Source organism: Protopterus annectens, chromosome 1.part2, assembly GCF_019279795.1.
Source record: "Protopterus annectens isolate FY-2018-M chromosome 1.part2, PAN1.0, whole genome shotgun sequence".
Classification (NCBI taxonomy): Eukaryota; Metazoa; Chordata; order Ceratodontiformes; family Protopteridae; genus Protopterus; species Protopterus annectens.
Window position 1 is genome coordinate 61,573,375 of NC_056727.1, and position 25,156 is coordinate 61,598,530.

Sequence of the window (25,156 nt, forward strand, 5' to 3'; positions counted from 1 at the left end):
ACAAAGTTCTATTAGAAAACTTTTCACAGATAGTACAGGGCGGGTCAACAGATAAGTGGGATGCCCCAAAACAATAAACGCACAAAGAGTGTGCATCAGATGTGGGTAATTTGTGTCCACAATTAGAACACCGTTTAAACCCCGGACTACCTTTCTTATCTGCCATGATAGAAAAAGTAGACAGTAGAAAATGCTACCAGCAATGGTACAAAAGAATACCCGAAGGTATGAAAAAAGGGAAGATTACCAACGAAGGTAAAGGGAGAAATACCCTGCGGTAAAAAGGTAGAGAAAAGAGAAGAAAAAAATCAAGAAAAATATGGTCACTAGATGCGATAGGGTAAGAGACAACAAAATAGAAACTTTTCTGACAGAAAAAGTAATATAAAAGACTATTTGACAACAAATAACTATACTTAGCTCAAGAGAAGCAGCTTGACATGACCAAATGGCAACGCGGCAAACAAAATCTGAGGTAACAGGTAGAGGGGGGTTATGGGTAAGAGTTTAGCTTGAGAGTTTGAAGCTGACGCGAGCTTGGAAAATGGCCGGCTCGGTTCCGAGGTCGGAACCGTTACCCATGCGTAATGACTGAACGAGGATTAACAATATCAGATTGGATGTTAGAAGCTGATACCCAGGGTGACAGTGCATGTTCCCTGTATGATCTTGTGGCCAGGTTGCATTTAGTAACTTTTTAGCAAATCAGATGTATATGCTTCTTTCCTTTCTTAACCTTATAGGTGTCAGTGATTCAGATTTGTATGCTTCTTTGCTACCATAACTTGCTGGGTGCCAGTTGTATGACTCAAGATACTATCTGTCTAGTGGTCATCAAACCAATTTATTGGTGATGGAGTGGATCTAAAGACAATGGCCTCTGTCCCTCACATATTTGGGAGTTCAGTGGTGAGGTTGTTGTAAGGACCCTCTACATGGCAGTATGCTGCAGTCCATTCTTTGTCATTTTGTAAACTTTAGGCTTCCTGATACTTCCTTGGATGTATTCCTGGATCATTCTCATTTCCATCACAGTACTGAAGAATTTGACTTATCGTTGGTTGCATATTTCTTTTTAAAATGTGACTTTTCAGAAATGTTATTTGAATACATGATAATCTTATGTTTTATTGCCCTTTTATTGATTGGAAGGGTGGTCACTTGACTGTTGAACTGTGTATGTACAGGCTACATTTCTGGTGTAGCTATATAGTAGTACATCTGTTAGCCCTACAAGTGTCCTCATTTTACAGGCCAGGTTGACCGAGTGGGCAACTTTACACTTTATGCCCACATCCCCAAGTATGCAAATTTATGGATAAGCAAATTTTGACAGCTATGATTTTGGAGTCACTGCAATGATTTTTTTTTCTGTTTGCCACTATTACCTGCTAACCATTGATTGTCCCCTGCTATGATATTGAAAGCTGAGAGGTATGATTTCACATTGTGATGCAGGCATACCTTGCACTATAAATATTAAAAGCATAAAGTTTTGATCAGAAAATACATTATTGCAGAAATAAATTAGCACTTTCTAAGCAAACAAAATTAAAGTTTAACAAAGAATTTGTAAATACAGAATTATATTCTCATAATGTAAATATTGGTTTGGTAGATATAGATGAGGACATTCCCTAGAGAGATATCTGTGACAGCAAATATTACATGTGAATATATAGTTGCACCAACAGAAAGAGACCACCCAGCCTATCTATTTTGCCATATTCCATGCTTATTTTAATCTACCTGCTGTGCTGGCTTCAAAAGTCTCCTTAAATGGCCAGTTCCATTTTACACTCACCCACTCCATGAAGAAGAAGTCTTCATATCGTGTATCATTTTTATTGCCAAAATACAAGTGCTCATATTATACATTTTCAAGCACTGTGTTTCAAAAATGATAAACAGAGAGTGTGGGTGCAAAAAAAAAACAGTATTTTCATCCATGTGGTAGCAACTTCAGAGATGATTAGATTATAGTAGAGGCTTAGCTAGAATGCAGGATATGATCCTGCTTTCCACAATTAAATAGCCATTTCCATTTTCTGATCACCCTCTCTTTAAGAAGAACTTTTTCATATCAGACGTCACTATTTCTGCCAAGTTGCAAGTACCTGACGCATACTAATCTGGGCACAAAGTATTTAAAATGTGATTTGCTCAAAATATAACAATGAAATGAGAAAGGCAAACATTTTCCTTTTGTTGAAACAAATGTGTCTATTTTCCTCAGTAATGTCTACATCAGAGTTACAAATATTAAGTAGTAAGGTGTGGGGAAAGCACAAACATCTGCTGGGGAAGGTGTGAGAGCGCACCACTCCCTGGTGAAAAAACTATATCTTCTTATCTCAGTTTTGTGCATTTTATATGGAATCTTCAATATCTGGTGTGTGGGAGAGAGAAAGAGAGACAGGCAGACCTTCATATTTTTAATATATTTCCTTCTGTCACCCATCCCTGTTCTCTAATGGTTCCATTCACAGATTTCCCTCAGGGTGTTCTCCAAAGTTAACCTCCTTTCTTTATATATGACAGCTGATACACTCTGCATATATTGTCTTAACAATTCTTATATGTCTGCTTTCTAGCAGCTTAATTTCTCCCTAAATGGTCTTCAAAACTGTTCACGGATAACACTTGTGCTTCACACCCTTAACAGTTGAATTATGACTTCACGTCCCTAGACTCTGGCCTGTCTAAAGCTTTCCGCCCCAAATTGTCATTTACTACTTTATCTCCTTGCTTCCAGCGATTCACTTCAGACACAGCCCTGGAAATCACCATTTAAATTCTTAAACAATGGGAATATAGAATAAAATAGGATATATATAATGTGACATTATTCAAATCCGTCGTGTCAAACTACAAAAACAAATATGCCATTGGATACAAGTCCAGACATCCATTTTTATATAACCAGTCATCTTTTTCTATACGGTATTAAACCTGTTACTGTGAAACCGTTATACAAAAGCCTAATAGTCTGCTTCCCGCGGTTTCAGAGGAGTAGTCTGTTTCCCGCGGTTTTACTTGCCGCGTGTGCAGTATTACAAACGACATACGATACGTTTCCTTTTCAACCCTCAGTATTAAGTACATATTTTTTAAGTAGGGAGCAAGTCTTCTGTAAGCAGAAAGGAAATACCCTGTGATTCCACTGGCGGTTAAATAAAGTCAGCATGGAGGAAGATACGCATTCCGATTTGTATTATCTGGAAATGTACCCAAGTTCGATGGCAGACGAGAAGCCAATCTCTGAAGTGACCAAGCGAACTACTGGCCTCAGCAGGATAGGCCCAGACTGTTGTAATGGAAAAGCTCTCCTTCGTGATTCGTATTTGACGCTGAAGACTGTGAATCTGTGTGAAAATAATCCGGATGCTATAAATGGTGGTCTGCAAGGTAATGATTTCTTGCAGATAGAAGGGCAAGAAACCCAGATAAAACAAGACAGTTTTGTGTGGTTACCAGCCCTCCAGAAGAAGGATGAAGTTGTAGACCTAAACACTGGGGAATGTGGTGAGATTTCTCAAAAGAGGCGTGCACCCGATGACAACGAATCAAAAGAAAGAAAGAAGATAAGATTGCCATTTTTAAACTTGGTAGATGTGAACCTCCATTACAAAACCAAGGACAAAGCTGAACTCCAAACTCTCCCAGAAGAAACTGTTAAACCAGGTTCTAATGACCAGGGTGTCTTATCAACAGATGGAAATAAAACTGTCAGTAGCTTTGATTGTCTGTGTTCCTTAAAAGACACTCAGGACCTCCTGACAATCGCCGAAGTGTCCGATGCACATTTACCTACAACCAGCCATTCATCTTCGCTAAGTCCTTGGGCTGTACACACACAACCTGACAGAATGGTTCCCGGAATTGTCTGCACTGGTGTAACTCATGCTGGAGAAACAGATAGCCTTTCAGAATGGGGTTCTGAATCTGATGGATGCTCTTCTGGAAGTGTTGTTGAAATGGAAAGTAGAGGGCATGAAGTGGAAGCAGTGGCCAAATGGTTACCCGAAGAATAGTGTAGTTCCTTTTCTACTTAGACTACTTGTATATTAAAAGTGTGTGGTTAAATATGAACAGTCAGTCGTTAGTCATACAGAGTGAAGTGCTATGACTGTTCTTGGCCAGTGCTGTATTTACACATTTTAATTCCAGTTTTAGAAGTTCTCTTTTGCTGCTACTCAGCGAAGCTATATTATAACATTTGTTACACTAACTTTTCATTTACAGTAACTGTAACATTATAAACCAGATAAAATTAAAATTTGCATCCTTACAGATGCTTGTTGATATGTTGGCGAGCGCACATTACAGTGGTTTTAAAAGTAATATAAAATATTGCATTATTTAATTACATCACAGATAAATATGTATTTATTTTACAACATTTGAAAGTTATAATGCAGCATCGCAAACGCACAACTTTTGCAATAGTTACATATTTTACCTTTATGTGAATAGCGTGTTTATTTATGTTACGTGTACTTCTGTATAAATTCATTTTGTAGTTAATGAACCGAGGAATATTAAACATGTTGTGTTTGCTTTGTATATCGCGTATGTGTTATTTGATGTTAAACGCTAATTCTGAATGTGTTTTCTAAGACAGTTTGTGTGTAACTTAATTTAAAAACCGCAGCTTGGGTGATGGAATTATGTTTTTATTTGGGAAGCACGATATGGTAACAGTAAGATCTATATCTCTTAACTGTCCTAGACATACCTCTCAAGTGTACCTCATTACGAGGAACGTACCTCATTTGGGGTCTTAAAAAGTTCATGTTCCTCGAAGTTCCTCAAAGTTCCACATTGAGAGACTCTGTCAGACTGTCACACATTCAGTGTTAGGAATTTTTTTAAGTGAAATCCATTGTAAATAAAAGTGAATCATATTAATTCATTAAAAGATCTTCTTTATAAGTAAAACCAGCTTATTTTAACCATCCTATGACCTTCCTAGTTGAAGTTGTTAGTAAGCCATTAGTATGTGTTCCACATTTTGCCCATTTGTTCCACATTATGAGGGCTAGTGTTCCTCATTTTGGACAGTGCTATTCCATATCCTAAAGGGAAGCTTCTTTGTTCACCAGTGGGAGTGGGGAGCACTGAGCAGCCTATTTGTCCCTAGAGCAGTAGTTCCAGCCAGAAACTTGTAGTCTATTGGCCATTTTGGGTCAATTCCTAGGTCTTTTCAACCCCCTGCTATAAAGGCCGCTTTAGCGCGCTTTGGCGTGATTTAGCGCGGAGTTGCCCATAGAGCACCATCGGGCAGCGCCGGTTAAACAAGGTTAAACTATTTCTGGCTCCGTAAAGTCTGCTCTTCAATTTTTCCCTTAGAACTTCTCTACTTGCAATCTAAACAGTCTATTCTCTATCTCAATAGCTCAGCACTTGCTCCTAAAGCATTTTTATATAGGTAAAGTACTTGTATACTAAACAAAGTACTACATTAGCCTAGAATCCCCTTGAGTACCCATTTCCCTATAGGTCCCTTCTGACTCAGTTACACAGCAAACTTTTTCACTTTTTCTAGCATGTCAAGGGTCAGTTGCTAGCGTCCTCTCCTGTTCAGCTGGTGAATCTGGGCATCTTGAGGCAATGTTACAATTGCCTCATGTACACAGACAACCCACTCCTTCTCCCACAAAACACAAATACATGTGAGAGATGCAACTATATAGCCAAACTGGAGGCTGAGCTCTCTCAACTCAGGACTGGCAAGACCAGACAGGAGGAGAAGGAAACCACGCACACCACAAACCCAGTTTCACATAGAACTATCACAACTGCAAAACAAACACATAAACACACAAAGACATACTCGGAGGCACTGATCAAAAATCTACCAAAACTACAGAGGCCTCCAAAGCAGACACCCAAGCAACTGCCACCTCAAGACATAAGACATGCAACACATAGTTCTCAAAGTCAGTGTGCTAAACAGTCACAGCCCTTAAGGCCAAACACAATGCCAGACACACTTGTTATAGGTGACTCCATAGTCAAACACACTGACGTCCCACTCACCAGACTGAACAAGGAAAAGATCACAGTTAGCTGCCTGTCAGGCGCTAGAATCCGCCACATAACACAGGCACTCAGGTCACTCCACAGCAAGTACAAGTATGACTCAGTCATTGTCCATGCCGGTGTGAACGACCTGAGATGTACCTCCCTGGACTACATGAAAAGAGACATAGAGAAGCTCTCAGATTATGTAGCCCAGGCCGGTATGACCCTGACCCTGAGCAGTATCCTACCCTCACCAAGAATGATGCCACAATACAGAGACAAAATGATCAGCTTTAATAATTGGCTTAATTACTGGTGTCATTCTAAGGGGATCCAATGTCTGTCTGCCTGGGATGACATGCTTGACAAGCCATGCTGCTTCAAGGGACGGCTTGCACCTGTCACCCTGGGCTTCCGGATATTGGCAAAGGCTCTTGCCACCCCCATAGTGCCTTTTTTAGGCAAGGCTCAAATGATAAACCTACCGCCCTAGAAAACAAAAATGGAGAAAAACTAAGGGTAATACTGCTCAATGCCAGAAGTCTAAACCTCAAGATGCACGCCTCAAGCCCTCCTCAGTATGGAGAACATCGATGTTTGTGCTGTGACTGAAACCTGGTTCAAGGCTCCTGAGAGCACCCCAGCACTATCAGGTTATACCTCTTATCATGCGTTCCGGCCCAAAAATCCGGACTGAACTACAAAAGGAGGGGGAGTATCCATATTCATAAAGGATACCCACACCTCCAGGTTAGTGGCAATGCACGAAGCATCGGAGACCATCCAGGTGCAATTAACCATAGGTAAAACTGCCCTACAGTTTGTAACATGCTACAGACCACCTTCTCAAACTCAGGAAACCCACACAGCCTTCCTGAAGACACTGGAGAGTATAAATGTCTCTCCAAACACCATCATATTGGGTGACTTCAACTACCCAAACATAGACTGGGAACATTACTCAAGCCCCAACACCCTAGCCCAAAGGTTCCTTGAGTTCATAAACTCAAATGCTATGGAACAACTCGTCACCATTCCCACAAGAGGAGAAAATATACTAGACCTCATCATCACAAACATGGGGACAAAATGCTCCACACCGGAAGTATATCCCTCATTGGTGCGATCAGACCATAAATTAATCTCACTGGCGATCCACCTGCCCTCCCCACCCCCAGCAAAAGACCACAGTGAAGAACTTCTCAAAAGCAAACTTCACACTTCTTAAGACTGGAGTGGTATCCTTCAAGGCCCCCGAGCCAGTGGAAACCACAACCCATGCTGCTGAAACCCTTACAAATGCCTTCTACGAGCACCTCCAGGAATGTATGGATCAAGCAATCCCTAATAAAATCAAGACCTTTTCCACCAAAGGCAGGCGCCGGTCTGGTGGACTCCAGCCATAAACAAACTCTACAACAAGAGGAGAAAGATACTACATGACAGAGCAAAATCCCTAAATGGGAAGGCATCTCTGATCAATACTAGCAAAAAACTACGATCACTCATAAAATCATCCAAGGCCAACTTTGAGAGAAAAATCGCTAATGACACAAAAGACAATCATAAAGCCTTCTTTAGCTATGTTAGAAACCTGGGTGGAAACTCCCAGATATGCTCAGAATTAGTCCAAAATGATAAAAAAATCACTGAACCCATAGACATTGCCAACATACTGGCAGACAGGTTCAGTGCAAATTTCTCCCTCTCCCCCAAAAGGAGAAATATATATCCCACCAGAGTCTAGCCTCCCAAACATCTCAGATGCCCAGGTGAGAGCTGCTCTCTCTAAAGCAAAAAACACAGCATCAATGAGACCGGACGGTGTCCCCGGCTGTGTGCTACACAAACTCAATGAGGAACTAAACCCACAAATAAGGCTGCTGTTTAATCTTAGCCTTACTACAGGATAATGCACTCCAAAGAATGGCGACGGCAACTGTGGTCCCACTCCACAAAGGCGGTGCTTCTACGGACCCTGGAAATTACCGCCCCATAAGCTTGACGAGCCTTGTCTGCAAAGCTATGGAGAGGATCATAATGGAACTCATAAATAAAGACATTGGGGACCTACAGACACTGGATCCTACCCAATTTGGCTTTGTCAAGGGCAGATCCTGCCTCTTGAACTTGGTCGACTTTTTCGAAACAGTCACTAAGGCCATTGATGAGGGTAAGGCAGTTCACACAGCCTACCTTGACCTAGCAAAAGCATTCGACACAATACCCCACTCGGGCATCATAGAAAAGCTCACCAGCTTAGATGTAAACCCATATGTCACAAGATGGGTTGCAAACTGGCTCAAGGACAGAACACACAGGGTTAGAGTTGCTGGTGCCATGTCAGACTCTAAGCCGGTTACGAGCGGTGTCCCACAGGGCTCAGTCCTGGGCCCCCTCTTGTTCGGCATTTATTTTTCTGAAATGCAGGCAAACATAGGGGGATTGTGGCTGACAAAATTTGCAGATGACTGCAAACTGGGCACCATAATTGACACTCCATCAGACACAGACATCCTCCAGAAAGGTCTCAAAGAAATGGATAACTGGTGCCAGAGCCATGGCCTTAAGCTAAATGCCAAAAAATGTATAGTCATACCCTTTGGGAAAAACAAGGTAACCCCTAATTACCACATAGGTGGTAATCCATTAAACACGGAAGAAGTTATCAGGGACCTGGGGACCCAAGTTGACAGTAACCTCTCTTTGACACTCACATTGCCAAAGTGGTTAGGAAGACCTTCTACATTGCCCACCTGATCATGAAGGGATTCACATCCAGATCAGGAGAGGTCATTGTACCCCTGTACTCTTCACTTATCAGACCAATGATTGAGTACAACGCCCCATTCGGAATGTACCTTACCCGACACCTGCAGCAGTTGGAAAGACCCCAAAAGTTCCTCACCAAAAGGATAAAGGCTCAAACATATGTCATACGATGCCCGACTGAAGAAACTCCAGCTCTATTCAGTCGCATACCGTCTGCTCAGAGGTGATCTGTGCCTGACATACAAGGCCATGTCCAACCCAGAATTAATGGACATGCTCCACCTCAAAAAATCCAAATCCACCAGAGCCACGAGAGCAAGAGACTTAAACCTCAACACGGATATAAATAGGATGTGCTGGAGGGACAGATTCATCACCCAGAGACTCCCTACACTATGGAACAGAATCCCAGTCCATGTGAGGCAGAGCCCCTCACTGACTCTGTTCAAGAGAAATCTTGACGAGTGGATGGGAGATCGTAGGTTTACCCCGGGAATCATCATTGTATCACTGCTGGACAGAGGCACAGCAAACTAATGGGTATAGTATTCTCATCCTAAGGGGTGGTGAAAGCCACACACACTCTGGCTAGGCTTATAAATGCCCTAGGGCAGATAGCCTAGTATGAACCTATGAACCTATGAGAGCTATGGTCCTAGATTTTGCAGAACGTTCCTGATTTTTGTTTTACGTTAAGTGACTTACAGTGATATCTAAAAATGTCCCTGATTTTGGGCCTTTGTCCCCCATTTTTGGCTTTCTTCAGAATTTTTGAGCAAAGAAGTTGAGCAGTGTGGTAGGCCAATCCTACAAAATGAGTAATGCCATGACCCTTAGGACTTCTTGATTAGCAAAGCATTGTCAGACCTGCCTTTACTATCATAATTTTGTTTTGGACCACCTAAAGTGATAGCGTTTTGGATTGCAGTCAACAGATAATAATAATCATTATAGTTAGATTCGTTTACGTAAGATAACACATGCTAAGTAAAGTTATGTTATTTATTCTGTCTATGTTAAGTTTGCAATGCCAGTATTATGTTATTTAAAATGTACCCTAATTTGGTGTCTGTGATTGTTTTGTGGCTTTGCTCCTTACTATAGATATAACCCACAGCAGATAGATAAGAAGATAGCTGTCCCCATTGTGAAAATAGCAGACTGCCTTCTATTCCTTGTTATTTGAGAAAAAATGAAAAATAAAAAGTCTTAAATTTTGAATTATAAGCAACAGTAGTAAACAGTCCAAAACTTCAGATGTTAATTGTTCTTCTTCTACAAAAGTGCTGAAGAAACAAACTAGAGCAAATGTGAATAGCTCAGATTTTATTTATGATGAGCGCTTTCTCCCAACAACTGGGCTTCATCAGATTAATTTTCCATATGATTTGATCTGATAAAGTCTAGCTGGTAGTCGAAAACCTGTTTTTTTTAAATCCAGAATTGAATGCCAGGTTGCTGGCACCGATCACTACTGCACCATATTCAACAATGAACATTGTTTCTATGCCATATTTACTGCTCTTGATATTGGTGACAGTGACCATGTGACAAATCTCTGTGGTTGCAGTTTAAGCCCTGCCAACACCAGCATTATTCACCCTGATGATCTTGGCATCGATTGGCATTGGGTTTTAAATGTCAGTGTTGAGCTTGTTGGCATCAGTGCTAGTTTACTGGGTGTGAGGGTTCCACAGTGCTGATTTCAGTGTTGGTTCCATAGAGTTCTGCACTGGCTCCCACACTTAGGGCCAGCACCTGTAACTTAGTGATGTACTTTAGGGCTGCTGTCTATACTTTCCACAATGCTGGCGCATGTTCTTGCATTAAATTAGCCTGTCTCAGTATAGGGCTTTCCAGGCAATCATAGTGCACTCAGAATACCCTCAGATACCTCCCTAGCAGTACCCCTCCAAAAAGGCCTCTTATTCATCTGAGTTTCCTCTGTCAAAGTAACCCTAAAAGGCTGCAAGTAAGGTGTTAGAGAAATGTACATATTATCTGGTATACAATTCTGCACCTAAAGGGTTAAGAGTTAATACATTTATTCTATGTAAAATGTGTAATTACTGGTGGTCTCTGTAAAAGCTGCTGACGCCTGAAAGTCTGTTGTTCTTGCAATGGAATGTTGAGATAGGGGCCTCACTCTAGCAACAGATAAATGTTGCGTGCCAAGAAGAGACAGTTGAAAGACAATTACTTAGAAACTGGGCTTGACAGGCCAAGCCCTGTGGTCAAGCTGAATTTTGAGAAATGTCTTTTCAAGTCAGCAATTATTTGATAAACATCTGCTGTGTACATCCGTAGAACTATATAAAAACAGTAGGCTGAGCTATTGAAAATCAGACAAACCTTGTACATACATGCTTTGTCTCCTTGCTGCAAGTAATAAAGGTGCCTTGCTTGAACCTTACGTGAATTGATCTTTGAATTTTCTTTTACAGATTGGTCCTTCGAGCTGGAGACCCTCTCTTCACCTCGGATCAGACGGCCAGGTGGCTGAACTCGTACGGGGAAGAAACCAAATCGGTTCTTCTACAATATAAAGACCTCCAACTGAATTGTTGTCAAAAGAGGCCAGTCACCTTCTGATCTGCGATTGAAGGACGGGTTTTCGCGAATCAGTGGTCAATCACGTAGGCTCTGGTAAGGTGGTTTTACTTTTCTATTTTGAAATGGTCAGGGATAGGAAAATGCATTAATCTCTGTTAGATTGTGTTTGCAGTCAGGGACAGAGAAAACTGCAGTTCCGTCATAGACTAGGTGAACAGAATAGTAGAAGGTTAGACAGTCATTCTGAAGAGACTATAACAAAATAGGTAAAATTACTAAAGGTAACTACGTAGTGAGAAAATGGGTAATTGTAACTGTTGCGCGAAAACATCAAAAGACCCACCATTAACAGAAGATGGTAAATATATGCAGGTGCAGCACGCGGATAATATTAAATACTTCACAAAATGGGTAACTAAGTATGACTTTGATGGAAAATTAGATAAATCTTCGCTCCTCAAACTGATAAAGCAATTAAAAGCAGACTCCAAGGGGTGAGTTAAAAAACAGTGACAATTAGGAATTCCCCAGGCACATAGGTGGCTGGAGGAAGCAAATCGCAGAGACCAAAAAGACAAGAACTCTAAAACAATGTTTTTAGACAAAGAAGACAATCACCTAGTACTAGCTTCAGGACCCCCTCCCCCACCAGTATATAGGTCAAATAACCAGCATGGAGCGCCTCCGCTATATCCCGTGGTTTCAAAGGACGAGGATCCTGTGAGAATGAAGTTAGTAAAAGTTAGGGATCCCATAGGCACAAGGTCCAGAACAAAGGATATAGATAGCGAAGACAAAAACCTTGAGGTTTGGCGGTTGTTCAATAATGCACAAGCTACAACTGGGGAGGAAGAAATGTGCCCACTTATAGAAGTACCTAATCTCAGAGCAGGTCAGGATAACCAAGACCCCACTTTATTAGTATATAGACCCTGGAGCCCGAAGGTATTCGGAAGGCCACTGAGGGTATTCCTCACCCTAGGGTCTACTTTCAAAAATTCTCAGAGGACCTGCAAGGTATGAGGTTAAGCTATAACCTAAATGGAGAAGAGATAGAAAAAGTGGTAAGACAAATTATAGGTCCAGACTGGCACATGATCTGTGGTAAATGGAATCCTCGTGACGCTCAGCGGAGACCTCTTCCGCATAATGACGTAGGATTAAATGCCCAGGTGACAGGGCTTGCAAACCGAATTTCTGAAAAGTGGCAACCATGGGCAGACTGGACCTGTATTAATCAGTGTATCCAGCAAGAAGGTGAATCAGTCGACCACTATTTTGCTAGGCTCACAGGGTGTTTTCATAATCATTGCGGGATGCAAATCCCTGACAACCAAGCAATAGACTCCCCCTATGAACAACAGTTAAAAAATGTCTTTTTGAAGGGGAGCAGTGCTCCTATTAGTAGTTTTATTACAAAACACATGGTAGATCACCGTACAAGCAGATTGCAACCACTGCTTGAGTATGCAAGGCATGCTGAAAGACACTTTAATAGCAAAAAGAAAAAGAAAACTCAGGTATTTTCATTAGAAGACGGGGCTGAGGTATACGTGGTACATCCGGAAAAAAGGGGCAAAAATAGCGAAGGTAGGCGGTCTGACCAATGGTCAGAAGATTTTGAGGGACGTATAAAGAGAGGAGAATGTTTTAAATGTGGGAAGAAAGGTCACATGGCAAGGGATTGCAAAAGGAATAATAAGTCAAGGACAGATGAACAGGAAGGTGATGACTGACTATATGATAGTCAGGGAGCACAGGGAAAGGCTGTGGTACAAAGCAGGATAAACGGCAATGTAGAGGCAAGAATAGAGGAAGTACAGGATGGCAAAGGGAATGACAATGAGAATGAAAATGATGAGGTATTAGACTTAGTGCTTCTGTGCTAAGAACTCTTTTTAGCAGACATAAAGCCAGAAGTCACTCTTTTGGTAGAAGGGAAAGATGTTAGCTTTTTGTGTGATTCTAGAGCCTCATGGACCTTAATACACCCATCTGAACTATCGGAGTGTTCACGGTCATCTGATTACATATTTATTAAAGCTGCAAATGGGCAGCTATACCAGGAGCCTCTCTGACACAAGGTTATAATCACAGATCCTGTGACAAGGTTAACACAGAGAAGCAAAATCGTGGTGTCTGCAAAATGCCCAGTAAACCTCCTAGGCAGAGATCTAGTGCAGCTATTTGGCATAGCAGTGGTTCCGACTATGCAAGGGATGCAAGCGCAGCGGCAGACTGGCATCTGCCAAACACATGATGCCTGCATAGTGCAGTCACAAGGTGAAATGTTTCACTGGTACAGTCAGGACCTGGTTACTACCTGTCCAGGGACTGTAACCAAAGAATTAATGGATTTGGCCATTAGCAAATTTCTCTCGTTAGATATTAGATAGCAGCAATTACTGCACTGCACCCTGTATTTTCGTGACATACCAGGGCCAGATAAAAACTAAGAAGATAAGCTGTTTAAATGTCCCACAGCAAGGCTAGTGTTATGTGACCTATATTGGGACACAATGGGAAATAGCGTAGCCAGCTGCTCTCTGCCTAAGGAGGTAACAGTGCTTTACAGATCTGACCTCTTACCACATGTCAGCCTCACCAAGGACAGGAGCACAAAATGGGTAGAATTGGGCAGGAAGATTACCGAATGGGAAAAGCAGACCAGAGAAGAACTCTCGGAGCAGAGTACAGGTACAGAAATTGAACTGGGTAACTCAAACTAAGCAGGCAGTACATCTACATTTTCGTAAAAATACCTGACAAATACTCCTGTTAAAGGAGGAAGAGAATGCTCTAAAAGCATTCCAGAAAAGTTATGGTCCACAGGGAAATCAGATGTAGGCCTTAATCGCACGGCAGAACCAGTGGTGATTACACCAAAATCAACATTTAGACCTCAAAAACGTCAATACCAGCTAAGAAAAGATGCAGAGGCAGGGATAAAACCCATTATAGTGGCACTCCTTAAGGGTGGTGTGTTAATTGAATCTCCTGATTCACCATGTAACACACCTTTGTTCCCGGTTAAGAAGGCAAATGGGGAGTGGTGCATGGTTCAAGACCTACAGGCTGTAAATGAGGCAGTAATACCTAGGGCACCTACGGTACCTGATCCACATACGCTCTTAAATGTGTTAAAGCCCCATCTGAAATATTTTTCTGTAGTTGATATTAGTAATGCATTCTTCTCAATTCTGATATATCCGGACAGTAGATTCTGATTTGCATTCACGTATCAGGGCAAAAGATACACATACACTCGTCTACCGCAGGGTTATTGTGAAAGTCCCACGATATTCTCACAAGAGATGCCAAGTAACTTAGCAAGATTTAGCCTGCCAAAAAACAATCAAATCCTGCTTTATGTAGATGATATCTTATTAGCAGCCCCCACTTTACAAGCTTGCCGGCAAGACACACTAGCATTGCTACAGTTTTTAGCTGCTGAAAGGCACAAGGTGAACAAGGAAAAATTGCAACTCTGGAAAAAACAGATCCAATATTTGGGCTATATAATATCTGACGGAGGTAGAACCTTGGATGAGGATAAAAAAATAGCCATTCTACTGGCTCCAAAACCCATTACCAAAAAGGAAATGATGTCCTTTTTGGGTACAACTAACTTCTGCCGAAGTTGGATTCCAAACTATGCTTTGGCAGTAGCACCCTTGTCTGACCTTATATACAAAAAGCCTATGGCAGCACAGGACCCGGTGATTTGGACACCAGAAACGGATTTAGCCTTTTGTAACTTAAAACAGTTAATAGTGTCCTCTTTTGTCCTGGGGTTACCAAACTATCACAAGCACTTTTTACAAACCATAGACTGTAAACAAGGCTACATGACATCAGTCCTGACGCAACAATATAGAGATAAGCAATGTCCCATTGTTTACTATTCATCACAGTTAGACCCGGTGGCACGGTCCTTACCCCATTGTGTTCAAGCGGTTGTTGCAGCTGCAATGGCAGTACAGGCTACGGCCTCAGTGGTTTTGTTTCATCCACTTACCCTAAGGGTCCCTCATGCAGTAGCAATCATTTTGTTACAAGAAAAGGTAGCATACCTTTCCTCGGCTAGACATCTCTCCTGCATGACTGTTTTGCTGAGCCAGCCTCACATGACAATCGAATGGTGCACAACCCTGAATCCATCAACTCTGCTCCCTTCCCCTGTAGATGGTACTCCACATCACTGCCTACAGGAGATTGAGCAGACGACATTACCTAGAAAAGGCCTCACAGATATACCTTTAACAGATGCTGATCTGACATTATGTAGATGGCTCATGCAAAAAGAACCCAGCAGGACAGAACCTAGTGGGCTATGCTGTAGTATCTGACACAGAGGTTATCGAGGCAAAACCCTTACCACAATATTTGTCTGCACAGGCAGCAAAATTAATTTCACTCACTCGTGCATGTATTTTAGCTAAGGGCAAGCGTGCAAATGTTTTTACTGACAGTCAATATGCCTTTTCCACGGTGCATGTGTTTGCGCAGCAGTGGAAAAACCGAGGTATGATTACATTGACTGGTAAACCCATAAATTATGCACAGCTCATATTAGATCTTCTAAAATGTATTCAATTGCCTCAGCACTTGGCTATCTGCAAATGTGCAGCTCATACAAAGCAGCAGGATGCTATTTCAAAAGGTAATGCAAAAGCTGATACTGCTGCAAAACAAGCAGCCGCAGAAGCTTGTCTACATCTTGTAGAAGATTTAGAACCCTCTGAAAGTCTAAACTGGATATGCTACAAACAATGCAATAACTGACCGCGCAGGTAGAAAAAAGGCGTTTAAAGCAGGGGGCGTCCTCAGAGATGGTTTGTATATCTCAAAAGAAGGAAAACCAATATTACCCTCTAACCTCTTTCGTTATGCAGCATTATTGAGCCATGGGCAGTGCCATGTCTCAACAGAGGGAATGGTACAGATAGTGAACCAGGTGTTCACAGCATATGGGTTTTCAAACTACTCTAAAAAATGTTGTTTAGCGTGTCAGATTTGCAATCAATATCATGCACAAGGAGCAATGCGGCCCAGCCAAGGGAGTTTTCCCACACCTCCTTACCCATTTCACACCATTTGCATGGATTTTATACAGCTAAATAAATGTGAAAATAAGAAATACTGCCTTGTCATTATAGATATGTTCTCGAGGTGAGTGGAAGCTTTTCCAACCAGGAACCCGGATGCAGCCATGGTAGCAAAGGTTCTTGTGAAAAAAATTATTCCTAGGTTTGGCATTCTGGAGAGAATATATAGTGACAACAGAAACACTTTGTAAACCAAACTATACAACAGCTAAGTAAGTTTTTTGGAATTTCTCTAAAAAATCATTGTGCTTATCATCCTCAGTCTGCAGGGTTGGTCGAAAGACATAATGGTATACTTAAAAGTAAACTGAGGAAACTAATGGCTGAAACTGGGAAAACCTGGCTGTACTGTTTACCCAAGGCACTGTTGAACATGAGAACAGTTCTCTCAGCAAAAGGGCTGACCCCATATGAGAAACTGTATGGGAGGGCGTATTATACACCCTAATGGAAACCTCTCATGCCTTCAGACCAGGAAGCTGATCTTACATTAGCTGAATATATAAAGAAATTGTTAAATTCTAAACATCTGTTGCAGTCTAATTCTGTTTCAGGTTCAGAGCAGACTAAGACACCAGAAGTAACAGTGACGCCAGGAGACTGAGTGTGGATCAAAATCATAAAGAGGAAGAATTGGGCATCACCGAAGTGGGAAGGTCCCTATCAGGTGCTTCTTTCGACACCCACTGCAGTCAAGATCGCAGAACGAGCTTCGTGGATACATCTGACACACTGCAAGTTAGTAAAGAAATTCGAATTGGGTAAAGATCTTACCTCTCCATCGGGACCCTAAGCACAAAAGTCTGGCTACAAAGGGGGGTCAGATCAATAGGAACTGATCCGTCTCAAACCCAGTAAAGCAATCATCAGTGCCAAGGTCCTATAGGATAGAGATTAAGATCAAAAACACCCAAAGCGAGCGAGATGATTGCACCAAAACAGACATTTGAATTCCATCCCTTTGGAAAGACTAAAAAGGGCGAGATGTCAGAACAACAATCCTTCCCTATGAAGCATTACATGACAATCTTGCTGACCATCGTAGTGGTCTTGATATTTTTGTTGTAGCCATTTCTCTTCACTGCCACAACTACTGAAATGAACAAACGTGTGGCATGGCACCCTACTTGATTGATTTAAAGCTTTTCATGAGGCAGCTTAATTTTAATTTATTGTTCAAAGATGAACGAAACTTAGAAAGGACCCTCACAAGAAAAAGCACCTTTAACCCCCCGGTTCACCCCACCATCAAAATTTTTGAGGAGTTAGTTGAGACTGACATTAGGAAACTTAAGGAGAAAGATCATTGTGAAACACCTGACAACATTACTGAGGATGAGTTGACTCTAATTAAAAATCTTAAAATGGAGGGGTGTAGGGTTATGAAACCAGACAAGGGGGGAGGGGCCGTCTTGATGTACAACTGGGATTATGAGGCTGCCTTGCACACGGTGTTACAGGATACCGATCAATATGAACTTGTCTCAAAAAATGAGATTAATATAGCTCAAGCTAAAATAAATTATTCATTATATGACTATTTAATGCAGAATGCTATTAATGAGAAGTTATATAACTACTTATTAGTAAAAAAACCCAAGGTTGCCCAGATTTTTGGAATTCCAAAGACACATAAGAATTTGAACCCCCTTAAATTTAGACCTATAGTTTCAGGAGGTGGAAGTGTCACAGAACCCTTAGCTAAATTTATCGACTTCTCCTTAAAACAACATGTAGAGAAAATTAAACACATATGTAAGGATTCATGGGACTACCTAAAAGGAGTGGATCAGAGTTTATTTTTACCTGAGATGTTTATAGTCACTGTTGATGTAGTCGATTTATTCCCTAGTATTCCACACAACACGGGCCTGGAGTGGTTAGGTACTTACTTATCTAATGAAGTCCAACTGGGGGCCAAGTTCACTAACTTAATTTTGGAATTTATGGATTTAGTTTTAGAAAATAACTTCATTCATTTTAAGGGGGAATTTTATCGTCAGGAAAAAGGTGTAGCAATGGGTGCTTCTTGTGCTTCCATGTACGCAAATCTGGTATTATACCAATGGGAAAAGAAATACAGTTTTACTAGTACATGGTATCAGGACATCTTGTACTATAGGAAATTTCTGGACGACATCTCCTTTATGTGGATGGGAGACGAAGGAAGTTTAATGGAATTTATGGATTACATCAACATGACCACCACATTTTTTAGGTTCACCTATAAAATCAGTAAACATCAACTTGATTATTTAGACATTTCATTGGTTAAGGACTATTCAAATATGTGTTTCCAGTCTAAGATTTACAGGAAAAGCACTTTTTCAAATGCATTCCTAAATTATCACAGTGGACATCCCTTCTATCAAAAGAAGGCGATAGTGAAGGGTCAACTAATTAGGGCTTCACGAATGTCCAGCACGGACAAACTTTTCAATGAGGAAGTTTCCATTTTAAAGAGATTCTTTAATGAAAAACAATATCCGGAAGCCCTGGTAGAAGCACTAGTTACAGAAATTTCGAGAAGAGGGCTAATAAATATCCCCCTTTATTGGGGGTGGGTGTTAATGAGAGGTTACCAAACCCTTCAAAAGACATTTCACAGTCAAAAAATAGTTTTATACATACTTTCTCTAACAACTCAGATCAGATCGAGAAGATTATTAAAAAATATTGGCCCATTCTCAGACTTCAGGAAGATCTTAAGGATTCTATGCCCAGTTTCCCCTCTTTTGTTAGGAAAAGGGGCAAGAATTTGAAAGAACTTTTAGAAATTAGGTTAGAGGATCCACAGAATCAGAATACAAAGAAATTAGGCACTTATCCATGTGGGATGTGCAAGCAATGCCACGCTATGCTGAATTCGGGGTCTTTCTGCCTTCCTTCTAGAAGATTCAAGTTCCACGCTAACAAACATTTTAATTGTGGATCTAAGGGGGTAGTCTATCTTGGATGCTGTGGCACGTGCCATGGTTTTTACATTGGGAAAACTGAAAGGGTGTTTAGGAGAAGGGTTTATGAACACTTCAATGACATCAATGTAAGGAAGGAAAGTAATGCCTTTTATAAACACTCTTTGACATGTAAGGACATGAACATAAAGTTTATGGTTTTGGAACAGGTACAACCGGATATAAGAGGGGGCAGTTGGGAGTCAAAATTAGAATACCGTGAGCTATTTTGGCAGCTCCGTTTAGACGCTACTAGATACGCAGGTCTGAATGACACCCTTAACATTAGTAGTGTTCTGAAATTGAGGTAAGCCCGTTTATAACACAGTTTGGTACAACATGACATTTATTGTTTTACTCATTTTTGAATTTACAAAATCTTATAATAAGATATAAGGAATGTCATGTTATATATTTGAAACTTAGGAAAGAAATGTTTTACAATGCTATTCAGTAACTCTAGGTTTCAATTTGGAGTTTTGATTTTACCCCCGAGGGTAAAGGGGTCACTGCATTTATTTGTGATTATAAAAATATTTTGCAGAATTGTTTTTTGTCACATTTTAACAGTTTGATTTGATTTTATGTTTAATATGGTATCTAGTTGCCAAGATTTTTAGAAAATGAATTATTTTTAATGATAATAAGAATGCATTTTAGAATTTCCTTATATGGTGATTTTCCTGTTGGGAAAGGTTCACAGGAAGTCATGCGATGATTCTGGAAGTATTTAATGTGAATGAACTTCCAGCAATGTTTTTTGCCTTGAAAAAGCTCGCAAGTGGTCGAGTGAAAGCGCTTGGAAGATATTGTGGATTTTTACTTTGCCTTGTTATATTAAAGGATCTTTTTGGAGACCTAGCAGCTGTTTGATTTCTTCATCTGCCTATTTTGAAAGCCTTTATTTACGTGCTTCCGGGTCCTGTCGTGCCAAGTGGTTTTTATTCTTGGTTGGATTTTGCTCTTAGTTCTGGTGTTTTATGGCACCCTACTTTCAACACATATCAAGCAATAAAATATGCTTATGCTTCCACCTTCAAAGTTTCTGATTGCTGGATCTGTGCAGCTCTTCCCACTGCACATGATGGCCTGCCAATGACAGCTAGTCCTTTACCTACTGACAACTATTCAACCATCCCCTTTAATACTTCTGGGGGATTGTGTGAACAAATACATTCAAGGCAAACTGTAGCTCTGACTTTAGCATACCAACAGCAAGGTATTTTATGCCTAAAACAAAAGTGAGTAATGAAAGTCGCTTCAAGTAATTGTACTATAAGAATTCAGAGAGTATGTGCCATTACTAACTACACAGCTTTACAGTCAATTAACGTTATGGCACGGGACAGGTCTATGTCCTATTCAGTGTGGTGGGCCTCTCTATCTGCACCATTCAAGACGTATTCAGATTGGCAGACCTGTAATGTGACTGGAACGATGTTAGGGCCAAAGGAGGTATGGATCTTTGAAAATAGCCCTACAATAACAAATTACTCACAACTCTCACATCTTAAGTTAGAATTAAATGATGTATTCTCTCAAGTAGTGTTTAATAATAATGTTACCACTAACATTTCCACTATGCTCTTGGAAGAAGGGTTGTATTTTATTTGTGGTAGGAAGGCCTACAAGTGGCTACTGGGAAACTGGTCAGGCAGCTGCTTCCTGGGCTATCTAGTTCCAACTATTCGACATTCATCTGCTTTACCTCAAGGGAAAATTCGAAACATTCGAGAGGTCAGAAAGCCTACTAATCCAGTAGGTCAGATCGGCGCATCGTGGATATATCATCATGACTTGGCTCATGTCAGTGACAAAGGACTATCTCACATGGATCTAGGTGATGACATCATATCAGGGGCTGGAATAATCCCAGCATACAGAGCAGTAAAATCGATTTGGGAACTACGAAAGCTCTCCAAACTCCTTGAAACTCTGAGCAATGCAACCTTCTCAGTTCTTGAACTAGTAACTGATGAGCTAACAACAATGCGAGCAGTAGTGCTTTAAAACCGGATGGCTCTCGACTTCGCCCTGGCAGTGAAAGGAGGTACTTGCTCTTTAAGCCAAGAAGAATGCTGTACATTTATTCCTGACAATGAGCATAAAATAAACAGCCACCTCGAGATGATTCAATGAGTGTCTGAACTAACCAAATCTGGCAACAACCCACTGACTGACTTCTTCCAAAGATGGTTTGGGGGGTGGGGCAGCATCCTAATCAACTTGTTTATTGCCATCTGCGTTGGCGCAATGATCCTGATGTTTTCTGGATGCTGCTGCATCCCCTGCATGCGTGGACTGGTAGAAAGCACTATAGATGCCTCAGTCTCAAAGACATTGTACCAACAAAGTACTGAATGTGAAGAACTGCTAAAGTTGGAAGCTGAAGAATTGTTTTCTCAAGCCTAAACTGAATGACTCTCTGACTGCAAGGCCCTAAAGGAAATGGTCAAGAGATGAAATAGACTTGTTTTAGACTCATTAAAACAAAAATAATAAAGTATTAAAAGGGGGGAAATGTTAGAGAAATGTACATATTATCTAGTGTACAATTCTGCGCCTAAAGGGTTAAGAGTTAATACATTTATTCTGTGTAAAATGTGTAAATACTGGTGGTCTCTGTAAAAGCTGCTGATGGCTGAAAGTCTTTTCTTGCAATGGAATGTTGAGATAGGGGTCTCACTCTAGCAACAGATAAATATTGCATGCCAAGAAGAGACAGTTTATGGACAATTACTCAGAAACTGGGCTTGACAGGTCAAGCCCTGTGGTCAAGCTGAATTTTGAGAAATGTCTTTTCAAGTCAGCAATTATTTGATAAACATCTGCTGTGTACGTGTGTAGAACTGTATAAAAACAGTAGGCTGAGCTATTGAAAATCAGACAAACCTTGTACATACATGCTTTGTCTCCTTGCTGCAAGTAATAAAGGTGCCTTGCTTGAACCTTACGTGAATTGATCTTGAATAATCTTTTACATAAGGCTAATTATAAAGAATTTCCAGTACTTACGTATTATCGCAACCAGGTTCCAAGCAAGTGTCTGTTGATATATTCACAAGCCCTCCACATTAACTAGTGTTATTTTGTGAAATTGCCACTTAATGCTGGTGAAATCTGTCATCCTTAACAAAGCTGTGAAGCATCCAGAATTGTGCATGAAGTCTTGTATTATTTTTAGAGTCTTACATGAAAAAACTGCATTTTTTTGGTAAACAGTTGAGGACATCACTCACCATATTAATGACAAATTGTTCACTTTCAAATTTCAAATCCTTCATAACATTTATGCTAAAGTAAACGTTATTGGACTAACTAAGTTTATAGCGGCAGTGTTTAAAAATGTGTCTCTGGTTGAAGGCATTTCTCCTGGGTTGTTTTAGGCTTTGCCTGGAATTTTTCAAGAAAGAAGGTGACTAATGTGTCCTAATAATATTACACTGCGGCAAAAGTACATGAAGGTGTGATCATGCAGAAATAAAATCACTTTGCCTAAATACATTTAGACAGCACATAGTGAAATTGATTATAGTTAAACACATACACAAACTGATATCTTCTGCAAGACTTGGGCATTACAGTATGAGCTACTGAGTTGTTTGGAACCTGGTTGCAATAATACATAAGTACCAAATTTCCACTGGGGAACCTAGACAAGTTTGCAATAAAAGGAAGAAAATTATGAACAAAATTAAATAAAGTAATTCCCAGAATGGTAGAGCTGTCATCATTGAAATAAACAAACAACTCAGCGGCTTAATAAAAATCCAACAAAGCCAAGTTTGATGATAAAATAGCTACCCAAGCCAAAAAACAAAACAAAAGAATCACAAGGTCTTTTTTAAATTATGTTCATAATCTAAGAAGCACAATGCAGCTCTAACTTTACCTGTCTCTCCGCTCCATCTGGCCCATATGATATACCTGAAATTGTCTTGCCTCCAGCTATCACACCTGACCATGTAATAAAAGTGCTATCAGAAGTTAAAGTACTGCATCAGTGGGTCCTGACAGTATCTCTGGATGTGTCATAAATAACATGAAACATGATTTAGCTACCCCCCCCCCCCCAACAACACTGTTCAGCCTCTATATAGCTTTTGCACCAAATGAATGAAGAACAGCTACTATCATTCCTTGCATAAGGTAGGACCTCCCACAGATCCAAGCATTTACAGACCCATAAGTCTAACCAGCCTCATGTCATGGAAAGATGTATCATGGAACTAATCAATAAAGACATAGGAAACCTCCAAACCCTGAACCCATCTCAGTTTGGATTCATCAAGGGCAGGTCATGCTTACTCAACCTGGTGGAAATTTTTGAAAACTCAGTATAGCAATGGATGAAGGTAAAGCAGTATGCATCGCATACCTCAAACTGGCCATAGCTTATAAAAAGAATCCTTCACTCGAGCATAGTAGAAAAATTAAATAAACTTTGAATAAATCCCTATATCACCTGCTGGATTGCCTGTTGGCTCACAGATAGGATGCAGGAGATCAAAACAGGGGAGGCTGTTCCTCCACAGAGCTCAGTCAAAACTGGAGTCCTCAAGGGTTCAGTGCTGGGACCACTCCTGCTTCTCTGTAGTAAAAGCCAATACCAAAAGGCTTTGGCTGAATAAGTTTGCAGATGACTGTAAGCTAGGAGTAGGCAGTGAATCCACCACATTATTTTCCATCCTGCAGGAATATTTGTCCCAAATACAGAATTGCTACCAAAATCATGGACTGAAATTAAATACCAAAAATGCATTATTGTATCCTTTGGGAAGTCATCTATCTTAGTTAACTACCACATTGACTATACACCCCTAAGAGATAACCCAGTTGTTCAGGATTCAGGAGCTTATGTTTACAGTGACCAAATTTTTAATCAATGTGTACACCATCATAAGAAATTCCTAGATTGTGCAGTTTATAAACAACGGGATCGTGTGTAGATCTAGACAGATCATTGGCCCCATTTACTCAGGGCTGATTAGGTCAGTCATTGAGTATAATGCCTCCTTTGGCATGTATCTGTTTTTTGCACATGCAAAAAGTGAAACCCAAACAGAGAAACCTACTAAAAAGGATAAAAGGCCTAAACAACATGTACTATATGGATTGACGCAAAGCCCTGTTACGGTACTCAGTATTCTATAGAATGCTAAGAGATAACCTGTGTCTGACATTCATTGTAGCCACTGACCCAATTCTGATGGATCTGCTGCACATCAGCAAGTCAAATGGCACCAAAACTACTTAGTCAAGGGATCCAAACCTTTTTTGCAACATCAACAGAATGGTTTGGAAGGACAGGTAAACAGAGGATACCACTGCTCTGGAACAGACTCCCCATCCATGTAAAACAAATCTTATCCAGGTCCATATTGTAGCACAACTTGAATCTATGGATACGCAATAGGAAATTTACCCCAGGACTGCCCCTTGTACTACTAATGGACAGAGGCAGCTTTTAAATGCTTTATCACACCAATGGGTCCCCTCAAATAGTATATGGCATGATCCCAATTTTTCTTTGAAGGAGTAATATATAATTACTGACCATGACTTGGGTAGGGCCAATCCAACAATAAATGCAATAAGTTAAGCACCAAATAGGAAACTAGCTAGGCTTAAAATGACATGCAAGGGCAGATAGATTAGCACTTACCAATGAACATATAAGAATGATGGTACTAAACTGTTGGCATCTCCAGCAGATGACCTCAGATTTTGTCAATATCTGTA